Source organism: Nannospalax galili, unplaced genomic scaffold (genome assembly GCF_000622305.1).
Source record: "Nannospalax galili isolate Female #2095 unplaced genomic scaffold, S.galili_v1.0 scaffold600, whole genome shotgun sequence".
NCBI lineage: Eukaryota > Metazoa > Chordata > Mammalia > Rodentia > Spalacidae > Nannospalax > Nannospalax galili.
Window position 1 is genome coordinate 1,460,111 of NW_008348789.1, and position 9,595 is coordinate 1,469,705.

The window sequence follows — 9,595 nt, forward strand, 5'->3', positions numbered from 1 at the left end:
TATTAATGTGAGTGATCACCATCAGTTATTTAACTTAACATGAGTATGAATGTTATCGACCTATCAGGATACCACTATAGAGTTAATTGTTTCACTCCTGTGATGTAAGAGATATCCATTCCATTAGCCTCTTTCAGTGACACATACTTCAACCCTAACAAGACAATGCCCTGGACTTTGCATTCTGGAGATATCAATTATGAGAGTAGGTGTCCCTGTCCCTGTAACACAGCAGGCACTTAATAAACACCATGTTTGATCTGAATGTTTATGTACTCTAAAAATTCATGTTTTGAGATCCTGATCCCCAAGGGGCATTTGGATAACATGGAGAGAATTAAGACATCTTCCCTCATGAATGGGACTGTTGTTCTTCTTAAAGGTCATTGGTAACCGCCTTGTTTCCACACCATGTGACTCTTACCAGGCAAGACAAAGAGAGGGCACAGCTGTCCATGAGAAGGGGAATCTTACTAAGGCATCAAATTCCCTTGATGTCTTGAATTGTACTTCTAGCTGTGAGAACTATAATAAATAAATGTAAACTGTTCTAAGCCACCTCTGCATGGTGCTGTGTTGCAGTGGTTTGAATGGTCTACTACTAGGAGTTAGCTTCATCTGGTCTACACCAGAGGCATTTTCTGGTCATTTAAGATTTACTCGTCCACGATGATCATTATAAATAATACCAATAGCCTTTGAGTAAATATGATTTCTTAGACTCACATATCCAGCATTATTCTTAGTCTTAAGTAATCAATCTATTTTGTTTGTTTTGTTTTAGACAGTCTTCCATAGTCCCAGATGATCTGGAACTCAGTCTGTATACCACGGTATCCTTGATCTCATAGAGATCCACCTGCCTCTGCCTCTTGAGTGCTAAGATTAAATGTGTGCTCTATCACACCAGGCTTCAAGTAATTAATCTTAAGATTGATTGCTACTTATTTCCAAATACATATACTTTGTAACCAACATTTAAGGATTTTAATTCCTGTTCCCTTATAGACTGTATTAGTTGCTTTTCTGCTATTGTGATAAAACACCCTGACCAAGGAAACTTATAAAACGAAGAGTTAATTTGAGCTTACCATTCCAGAGGAATCAGAATCCAACATGGAAGGGAGACATGGTTGCAGGAGGTGGCAGGTACAGAAAGTAGGGTGCTTAGATCATCAATCATACACATTAAATAGAGAGTTACTGGGAATCTGGCAAAGCTTAACATTTCTCAAAGCCTACCCCCAGCAATGTTCTTCTTCCAGTAAGGCCACACTTCCTAAAACCTCCCAAAACAACATCACCAGCTATGGACAAACTTGGAAGTTATGGCGGACATTTTCATTCTAATCATTACATAGACCTATGCAAGCTATCTTTAAATATAAAATGAAGTTAAATAAAATAAAACAGTGAGTTAGTAGCTCATTAAAAGTTTTACAAAGTCAGCCCTTTGTGTGTGCTTTTATTCAACTGGTGGAGAAAATCATGAAAGATAGATGCAAAAATAAATTCTCCTTTGCAACCTAGAACTCATTGTTCATTATGAGTTTTGACACATATAAGAAGTAATATGACAAGATAGCTCAAAGCAATGGTTTTGAGAGAAAAGATGGTACAGGAATGAGGAGCACCCGAGTCAGCTAGCTTTGGGGCCAGGTGCTTGCTGACTCCTAAGGCTGAATAGTGTGATGGGCCATGTGAGGAAACTTATCACACAAGATGAATACATGGCCATAGGTTCATCTACATTGATCTCAAAATTCAGAGAAAGTAAGAAATAATTCTTGGTAAGTAAGAAAGAGACATTAGAAAGCCAAGATGGCTTTGTAGCCAGAACAGTGGTGGCAGTGATGATGCTCTGGGCATAGGACTTAAACTACGACTTGGGGCCTCCTCATTTTATTAAGAATCTTGATGTTTCTATATTAATCTCAAATTTCTGAACTCAGAACTTGGCAAGTAAGAGGGAAAATAACTGGGGAACCATGATGGCAGAGCCATACTGGCCTGGTTGGCCTGCGGAACCAAACCAGCCCGCCCACTCATGTGCCCCAGTGACATCCATGGCCGGTCAACCATCATCATCACGTGGTGGCTGTCAAGACCTGGTTGTGGTCATCAACAATATTAGAAATCTGAGAAGGACATAGACTTCAGAAAATAAACTAGAGGACACTCTGTGAAGTTCTCAAACTTTTCAACTGCCTCTCTGAAAATCTTGGATTGAACCTCTTGAGCTAATTCCTGCCTGCTGTGAGGAACTAGCTTCTGCTCTTACCTACAATAAAACTCTCTGGGGAAGCAACCTGTTGGAAAATGTCTTGGTCCACAGTGAGGGGCCATTGTGCTGAGCGAGGCCTTGAAACATCCAAATTGTAGCCTAATTCAAGGACTTTGAAGAACTAACTTTGATAAGAAAAATCAAGTATTTCCTAACACTGAGAAAAAGAGAAATCCCTACTTGACATTCCTAAGCAGTGTAAGAGAAACAGAAATTAAGAGTGAAAATCTCATTCCAAGAAATCTGGGGACATTCTGACCCCAAATTACATACAAAAAGAAAAGAAAAAAAAAAAAAAAAAGCAATTGGGCCCTGACTTTGGGACACCTCTGTATAAGATGTATAGATCACTGACATTCTAATGAGAAAAGATTTCTCTGACATCCAGCTTAGGTGTGTTATGTAAGATGGATGTAGCTTTTCATTTGCTAATAAAAGATATAAGGTCCAGGGTGGAGGTAAAGGTTTCCTGGTGAGGATGGATATGGTTGAAGAGGTCTAAATATACTCAAAATTCATTGTGTAAAATTCTTGAATCAATAAAACTCTTAAACTTAAAAAAAATAGATTTACAAAGTGAAGAAATTACTGTGATTGTGAAAAAAGGTTGAGACCATACTCAGATATTCTGTTATGCACAACTATAATACATAGTCATATGCTTACATAGTATATCTCTCAATTGATTCAGGTGATGCAAATTTACTGTTTACAAACTAATAAACTTTAAATTCTTAATTTCAGCAATGGGTAATAAGTAGAGAAATTAATAAATTAGTATTGCCTCAAATCCCAAATATTTGATTAATTCAGATTCAGATTCTATTTATTCAAAATTACATTAGAAAACAAGTATGATATTTACATTTATTCAACAAAATACTGATAAACATTACTCTTTAAGATTGTGGAAGCCACTTAAGTATTTGAAATTGATTTTTTGTATTCATTACTATGTTGATCATTAAATTATATTCAACCTCAGATCCTCTGAAAGAACAGCCCATGCTCTTAACAGCTGAGCCATTTCTCTAGTCTCCTACATATTATTTTAAAACATACATCCTATTTAAAATTTTTCAGTTACACATGATCAGGATATGAATGCAAAGTTAAAGAAAATTTTTATATTAAATAGTTTATTTTCTTACTAATTCCTTATTTTCAATAGTCCTAAGTAGAAGGAATACAATTTATAGAATATTTCACTTTGGGAAATAGAGCAGATAATTCTCTGATGAAACAATATATTTTGTGTCACTGCCATACAGAATTAAATTTCTGATGTCACAACTTCTTGACTTTTCAGTTAATGGGATATTTCAAAAATGAAATTCATGAAACTTTTTGATATATAAAGATCTGTTAGGAGTTTGGAATATTATTTTTAGACATATTCTTCTGTTTGGAAATCCAACAGAGTTTTACCCCCACTTGATTATTCAGCTCTCCCTCTCAGTTTTCAGAAAGTAAATTATTTTATGCCTGGTGTGTGCAGACAATAAAGTTAAGTCTGTTCCTGTCTATTAGCCTGTGTTGCTCAGTAGTTTTTATTTGTAGTTATTTATCTTCTCACCCTTTCATATTATTGACCCAGTTTTCCTCTTAAGTGTTGCACCATTGGGAGACATAGTAATGATAGGAGTTATAAAGAAAAAGATGTGAAAAGAAAGTAAAGTAGAAAAATAACAGTCCTACAATCTAGAAGTTGTTTTCTGGCAATAAAAGAATTACTAGGAAGAAAAGGTTGTAGTCTGACTGGATTAACTTGCTGTCTTGCTGCGTTTATGAGCCCTGTAAAGAATACCAATGAGAAAAAAATACATAATAAAAGGCAACATTATAAATTTTACCCACAGACTTCTTTACTGAGGTTGAAAACAAAATCCAGTTCTGGATACCATTAACGCTTAGTCTATCACAAAAGAGAACCAGTTTGCCATCTGCTACTCTGCTCAAGGTTAATAGAAACACTGGAGGTGGAGCTCTGTGAAAATGCTAAGTGTTCTGCAGCAGCACAGTGCAAAAGTCCCTGACATCTGGGCCTTGTACTAAAGGCAACTGGGGCCAGTGTATCCACTTGTTTTTAAACTGCTGAGTTAGTCTACTTATTGTGAGAATCAGAAACACAATCTACTGAGGATCTGAATCAAATGATTTGACTAGAGTAAATCACCTACAAAAGACTGAGGGGCAGCTTAGATTCAGTTCTGTGAAACACAGAATCCAATGAAGCAGAAAAAATAAAACAACTTTATTTATTTTAAAACTCTTTAAAAATCTTATTGAATATTTTGAGGAAGGAATAACTAATGTATGCTCAGATATAAATATTTCAGGTAATCACAGGACACGAATAGACTCAATGTCCTATGTTCAAGAACCCTGTATCTTGTAAATCTTAAATGTATTATATTTTGCAGTATATGAGTTTTATTGTTACATTTATAGTATCAAGAACCATAATAATTTCTCAGGACTATCACCATATCATAAACATTGGCTATTTTTTAACTTGAACAATGCAAATTATTTATTGCAAAATTGTAAAGGCATTTTCCTAAATCAAAGGTAGGACAGATTCCAATCATATCTTCACTTTCTGGTCCTTCCTTTTCTCATCTCCCCACCTCTCTCCTTTTCTAAGTGTAGAGATATTGCTTGTTCAATGAAGAAAAAAATGAAAAAAGGAAGATCCCAAACTGCTTCTGGGTGGTGGATTGGCAGAGGTGTGATTTGGGCATTATATTAATTTATGCATTAATTTATTATGTTTTTTTATATTTTCACAAACTCCAATTTTATGAAAAAAATATAGTGTTATCCAAGTACAAAAGTACTGGATATTTTCTTAATAACCCATATGAGGCAATTGTATGAAAATATGATAGATGAAAGAAATATAATTTTTACATCTGTTTAGTTGACATTTTCATTCAATACATTAATATTTTAAATGAACACAAATCTGAACAAGAATACAGAAACATTTTTAAGTTGTCATTACTATTAGATGCCAGTATTGTTTTAAGAAATTAAGAATGGCAAATACCAAGTCCTGCAGCTCCATGTCTGTTACTGGGGGCTTCTGGTGAAACTGATCAGGTTTCCAAGCGTTTAAGTAGTTTTTCTGCTCCAATTCTTATTTTCTGGAATGGAGCTACTTAGTTTGTGCTATTATATGATTCAAGCATGAAATTTGATTTTTGTTTCTTTTTATGAGCTTAGAGTTAAGATACTGAACGTTTAAAGTGTTGGAATTATTGTTAAATACTACGGAGACATTAAAGTTGGACTGAATGTCTTGTACATAATAATATGTTCAAGAGTCTATAAAGATCAAAGATAAAAAGTTATGACTTCCAAGTGATGAGTTTGGGTGTCAAGTGAACAAGAGTTGGAATTGTGATGTTTAGTGTTCATTGTAAACTTGACATAATCCATAATTACCTAAGAGATAAGCTTCTGGGTATACCTGTGTGGAATTATCTTGACAATATTAATTAAGGAAGGAAGATTGCTGAGTGGCCCCACTCCATCCCTGACTGGGATCCTGAACTGTGTAAATGGAGAAAAATAAACTGAACAGTAGCTCACATTCACCCTCTCTGTTGCCGGAGAGTGGGTAGATGCTGCAAGCTCCTGCTGTCTCAGCTTCCCCATCAGGACAGACCATACTCTTGAACTGAGATCTAAAATAAATAATTTCTTCATAATTGTTTTAATAAGAATATCAAATCACAGCAACAGGAAAAGAAACTAAGATGAACTGGAAATTTTAATGAGTTGATTCAATGTATAGGGATTCCAGAACTGGGATTCTCTTGTAATACTCTGAGCATGCAAATAAAATCTATGTACCACACTGTCTCTCGTCACCATATAAACTTGCATGGAGACTAATGATTTACACTGATACATTTATTTTGCTATAATTAACTTCAGTATGGTAAATGATTTTATATGACTGTTCCATTTGAACATCATAATGCCTGTTATTACTAAACAAGCTTAGATTTAAAATTAGAAAGAATTTGGTATGCTCCTTTCTGGGCGTAATTTTCTGCTAATGTGGAATTATGTCATTATATAGTAAAAATGTTTATGAAAAAAAAATGTACTCTCAAAACACTGGGAATCAAAATTTAGCTTGTCTTCACCGAACTGAAGTTTTCTCCTAGGAATAACCCTGATGTTCTGATGCACTAGTAAAGCAATTAAAGGGTAATTAACATTGCCTAGGTTATTGTTTTTTAAATATAACACTTGACTTTATGTATTGTTAAGGACACTTATGGACCCAAAAAATTTTGTATAAAAATGGATTTTAGCTCTAATATTTATTAATATCTTTTAAAATTAAAATTTAGAAGTATCATCTTCTCAATTGATACATCATTTACATATTTGTGGAATACCATGTAATATTTTTAATACATTGTAAAAGGTGGTTTGGTCAAGTCAGGGTTATTTACATACCCATCAAATTAAATATCAATCACTTATTTGTATAAGGAAGACTAAAAACCCATCCTTTTAGCTATTTCAGAGCCTACTATTATTGTCAGCTATAATCACAATTGTATGCTGTAGAAACCTAGAATTTATCCCACCTACGTATATTATGTGGTAAAAAAAGAAACAAGTTCTTCCTACACCACAGGCCTCTCTCTCTAGGGTAAGTCAATTGTGCCCTCCAGGCCTTGACTACCCCAGCCTCATTCACCCTCCAATCTCTCCCACTGGTCTCTCCTCTTATCCTGGGTCCTGTCCCAATCCTTGTCTTGGCGCCACAGGCACCAGGAGAAACACCACTGTTTCCTGATCCTTTGCATCCAGACCAACTCACTTCCTTTTTGGGTCCCTAAGAGCACTCTGGGCCTGGCCCAGCCCTCACCTTCCTCTGCTTCCCTATGCCTGCATGACCCACAGGCCTCTCTCTGACCCGCAGGCCTCTCTCCAAGGTAAGTCAATCGAGCCCTCTGTGCCTTGACACTCCTAGCCTCATTCACCCTCCCATCTCCCCCACAGGTCTCTCCTCCTAGCCTGGGTCCTGTCCCATTCCTTGTCTTGGTGCCCCAGGCACCTGGGGAACCACCATTGCTTCCTGATCCTTCGTATCCAGACCAAATAAGTTCCTTCTAGGTCCCCAGGAGACTCTGGACCTGGCCCCGCCCTCAGTTCCCTCTACTTCCCTGGGCCTGCATGACCCACCAGCCTCTTTCCTGGACGCCAGGGCTGACCTTTCCTCTTCCTGAATCTTTGCATCTATACCAACTCAGCTCCTCAGTGTTGTCCTGAGGAGCCCTTGGGGCCAATTCCCACCCACATCTTCCTTTGTATCTCTGGGTGGCATGGCCACCAGCTGCTAGACCATCATCTTTTCTTGGCCTGGTTCCCAGGCCAGTCAAACCAGCAAATTCCTGAGGCCAAAATCTTTCCTGGAAGGCTCCAAACATTAGGAGAAAGCCTGAGAGCATCTGATCCTCATCTAACTTGGGCCTCTGTGGAAACTCCTGAAGACAAAAGCAATCCTGCCACTCCAATATAATATCAAAACAGAGAACCAGAACCTTAGAGGAACCACCTTTTCATGCCCAAAAAGTAAACCACAAAGACACATAAAGTTTACAAAAAGAAGCAGACCAAAACTTGAAGGCTTGAGTTTCACACAAGAATCAGAAACTGTAAAAGAAATTCACAGATCAAAATTATAGAGAAAAATAACATGAAAAATCAAAATAACATTTCCCCACCAAATACAAATAGTCTTCTAAAGGAGTACAATGAGAAACCCCTAGGGATAATGCAAGACATGGAACTCAAAAGAACAATTATAAACATGATAAAAGAACTCAGTGAATTTAAAGAACACACAAAGAAATCAAAGAACTGAAGGAATTTAGAAATATTGAAGACTACCCAGGCTGAAATGAAGAAGGAAGTGAAATCCTCAGTAAGCCAATTAGAAAAGACAGGAGAAAGCCTCACCAATAGGATGAGTGAAATGGAAAACAGAATATCCAGACTGGAAGATAAATTGGACGAACTAGACCACTCAAGATTATGAAAAATTTAAGAAAGCACAAGAATGGAATATGCAAGAATTCTGTGATACCATAAAAAGACCAAACTTGCGAATCATGGGCATACAGAAAGGAAAAGAATCCCAGATAATGGCATGGACCAGATCCTCAATAGCATCATAGAAGAAAAGCATTCCTGGAAGTAAATGAAAAGAACAGTAAACACAACAAAACCACTGGGACATGCTGAAAGCTTCCTTAAAAGGAAGTTTATAGCTCTAAGTTCCTACATCAAAAAATTGGAAAGAACACAAATAAGTGACTTAACATTGCAACTCAAGACACTGAAAAGCAAGAGCAATGAAACCCAAACCCAGCAGACAAGAAGAAATAACAAAAATCAAGGGAGAAGTTAATGAAAGTGAAACAAAGAAAACAATACAAAGAATCAACAAGTCCATCGGATGGTTCTTTGACAAGATAAACAAGATTCACAGACCGATAGCACAGTTGACCAAAAGAAAGAAAGAGCACCTCCAAATCAACAAAATCAGAGATGAAAGTGAAAGATCACAACAGACACCAGAAAAATACAGAACATTATTAGGGAATATGTGTACTAAATTTGAATACCTAAAAGAAATGGATGGATATCTAAAGGCATGGGAACCACCAAAAGTAAAACCAGAAGAGATCAACAGCCTAAGCAGACCCATAACACAAAAAGAAATTGAAACAGTAATACAAAACCTCCCAAATAAAAAAAGTCCCAGACCAGATGGATTTACAGCAGAATTCTATCAGACATTTAAAGAAGCTCTACATGCAATACTACTTAATTTATTCAAAAAGATAGAAATGGAGAAAGAACATCCAAATTCCTTCTATGAAACCTGCATCACTCTAATATCAAAGCCAGGTAGAGATACAACTGAAAAAGAAATGTATAGACCCATATCCTTAATGAAGATAGATGAAAAAATTCTCAACGAGATACTTACAAACTGCATACAGACACATATCAGAAAGATCATCCACCATGATCAAGTCAGCTTTCTCCCAGAAATGCAGGGATGGTTCAATATATGTAAGTCAATAAACATCAAAAATCATGTAAATAGGCTCAAAGACAAGAACCACGTGTCACGTCAATAAATTCAGAAAGGCCTTTGACAAATTCAACATGCATTTATGTTCAAAATCCTAGAGGGAATTGGACTGGAGGGAACATACCTCAACATAATTAAAGCCATATATAACAAACCCACAGCCAACATCATTCTAA

General features: G+C 36.4%; 1 protein-coding gene and 1 non-coding gene across 2 annotated transcripts in view; one reads left to right on the plus strand and one right to left on the minus strand.

The window, feature by feature from the left end:
- The window catches only part of Cdh12 (cadherin 12), a 1,253,457-nt gene that overhangs the window by 685,441 nt on the left and 558,421 nt on the right, over positions 1-9,595 (minus strand). The window lies entirely within an intron of this gene.
- Positions 1,449-1,576, plus strand: LOC115072500. Its single transcript, XR_003851556.1, has one exon. It is a non-coding gene; the product is annotated as a small nucleolar RNA SNORA40 (small nucleolar RNA).